Source organism: Anomaloglossus baeobatrachus, unplaced genomic scaffold, assembly GCF_048569485.1.
Source record: "Anomaloglossus baeobatrachus isolate aAnoBae1 unplaced genomic scaffold, aAnoBae1.hap1 Scaffold_137, whole genome shotgun sequence".
Lineage (NCBI taxonomy): Eukaryota > Metazoa > Chordata > Amphibia > Anura > Aromobatidae > Anomaloglossus > Anomaloglossus baeobatrachus.
This window is the reverse complement of record NW_027441907.1, coordinates 86,903-89,936: the sequence shown is the minus strand read 5'-3', so window position 1 is coordinate 89,936 and position 3,034 is coordinate 86,903.

Here is a 3,034-nt window from a genome sequence, read left to right as displayed (position 1 = left end):
CCTTCGGTGAGGTTGACATTACAGTCAAGGGAAATACCGCATCCAAGTGTCCACTTGCCTCAGAGATATCGGACTCTGCGTCCGTGTTGTCACACTCTGCCATGGCTGCCAATACCTTATTTGGGCGATTCAGACGTTTCGGGCAGTCGATCAAGAAATGGTCTGATTGACCGCAATAGAAACCCAGACGCTCACGGAGCCGGTGTTCGCGACGTTCATTGGTCTCTCGCTTTTGCAGAGAGTCCACTTGCATAGGAACGTCCTCGGCCTCCCGTGGCGTCCTGAGAGCGGGTTCTCTGGAAGGAAATGCAAAGTTGTTTACACGGTTTACAGCTGCCCATTTTTCCTGTCTACGTTCCGTCAAGCGGGTATCAATACGCACACAGTGCTGGAGAAACAGTTCAAAATCCCCTGGAGATTCAGAACGAGCTAACTCGTCCTTGATGGTACCGGACAACCCCTTTCTGAAAACAGACAATAATGCATTGTTTCCCCAGTCGGTGTCTACCACTAACCTCTTGAACTCAGTGGCATATTCAACTACAGAACGCTTTCCCTGACGTAAGGAAAGGAGAGCCGATTCAGCGGTAGCACGGCGATTCGGATCATCAAACATCTGCGCCATTGCGGTCAGAAAATCATCTAGGTGATTTAAACGGATGTCCCGGTTCTCTATCATAGGATTAGCCCAAGCCAGTGCTTGTGAGGTTAATAACATAATTATACATAACACTTTGGACCGGTCAGAACGGTAATAATCAGCATGTACATCAAAAAACAGTATACATTGGTTCACAAATCCACGAAACTGACTACGGTCACCATTGAAACGGAATGGGGGTAACCTAGGCATACCGGCAGCTGATACGGACGTAGTGGGGCCGGCTTCCTGAGCCTCCACTCTGACTTGCAAGTCCTGTATAGCCGGACCCAGTACCTGGTGATCATGGCCCAGCTGTGCCTCCATATCTCTAAGTTTAGTCTGCACCACCTCCATCTCCTGCTGCAAGGAGTTAATCATAGAAAAGAGCTGATCTACTCCTCGTGTCTCAGTCATTGCCCCAGTGAAATCCTCTTGTGGCCTGAGTATAATGTAATACTATTGTATGTTTTGAGGATTTCGATAGCGTTAGGGCAATGACAGCCAGAGACGAGTTTGTGGTACAAGATGTTTATGATATGTAACCATGGTAGATACACAACGGAAATACACAGTATAACAAACACATGAAAATACCTTTCTGAAACGGAGCGAAGGGGATTCCCGGGGCCACGCACCAGACTCCCCCAGGGAGACCACCAGAGCGAACCCCTATACAGGGACTGTCCGGCAATCAACCCCGGAAGGCCTAAATGCGCCGCAGCCGGGACACAAGGGGCAAGCGGTAAAGTCCAGAGGTGTCCGTACGGGATGAAAGTCCAGAATGGTTATGAACCGGAAGAAACCGGGCAGACGTGCTGACCAAAGACGGCAGACGGAGTCCGGGCACAGTTTGAAGAAACCGGGTGTGGTCCAGAGTCGGTCGATTTTCAGGAGGATCCAAAGGTAATCAAGTAGCAGCAGCAGCAAAGCAGGAGCACACAGCAAGCAGTATACTCAGGCACTGGACTAGGCTTAGAGGCGGCCTTTTAAGCAGCTGGACAGGAAGTAGGGCAACAGAACATAAAACTCCATGTTAACCGAGGGCAAGCTCTTTCAAAAGAGGACTGGAAAACCCGGAAACCTGACAATGTGTGCATTCATGCACCACCCGGTACGCTACCCTTGCCAAATTGCTCACTCTAGATCCCCACACGATCCATGAAGCCGTTCCCCCGGTCACACCGCCTGCTGCCGGTTCCCACTCATCCCTGGGGGAGTTAGGCGAGTGGTATCGAGAGCTACATGTCGGCACTGATGATACCCCCATACACCACAAGGAAGGGGTATACCGGGTGGTACAGGAGTATGAGCGAGTTTTTAGCAAGCACCCTCTAGATTTTGGGCAGATTAAAGGGGTTCAACACCACATCCCTACCGGTACACACTCCCCTATTAAAGAGAGATACAGGCCTATTCCCCCTGCCCACTACCAATGCGCCAAAGACATGTTGAGGAACATGAAGGAGGCAGGGGTTATTAGGGACAGCTGTAGTCCCTGGGCCGCTCCGTTGGTGCTGGTTAAGAAGAAGGATGGCACCATGCGGATGTGTGTGGATTACCGGAAGATTAACCAGATAACGCATAAGGATGCTTACCCTCTGCCCCGCATCAAAGAGTCCCTGGCCTCGCTGAGAACCGCTAACTACTTCTCCACCCTTGACCTCACCAACGGGTACTGGCAGGTGGCCGTGGCACCGGAAGACCGAGAGAAGACTGCCTATGGGACCGTTTTGCTGTACTTGGATGATGTGATTGTGTACTCACAGACGTATGAAGCCCACCTGGAGCACCTAGCCGAGGTGTTCGCGTCCCTTGCCAAGTATGGGATGAAGTTGAAGCCCTCAAAGTGTCATCTGCTGAAACCCAGAGTGCAGTACCTAGGACATGTGGTTGGTGCGGAAGGTGTCGCCCCCAACCCCGAGAAGATCACCGCCATCCAAGACTGGCCGAGACCGACCACAGTGAGGGAAGTGAGGCAGTTTCTGGGCCTGGTGGGATATTACCGTCGCTTCATTAAGGGGTACACAAAGATGGCTGCCCCCATGCAAGACCTCCTCGTAGGACAGACCAAGGGTGGTAGATCCCTAGTAGCCCCATTGGTGTGGGAAGAAAAGCATGAGGAATCCTTCCGCCAGCTGAGAACAGCCCTGACCGGAGAGGAAATCCTAGCGTACCCTGACTACAGCCGCCCATTCATCCTCTACACCGACGCCAGCAATGTGGGCTTGGGGGCTGTTCTATCCCAGGTCCAAGACAGAAGGGAAAAGGTAATAGCTTATGCTAGCCGAAAACTCCGACCGACTGAGAGGAACCCTGAGAACTACATCTCCTTCAAGCTTGAGCTCTTGGCACTGGTGTGGGCTATCACCGAGCGGTTCCGCCATTACCTGG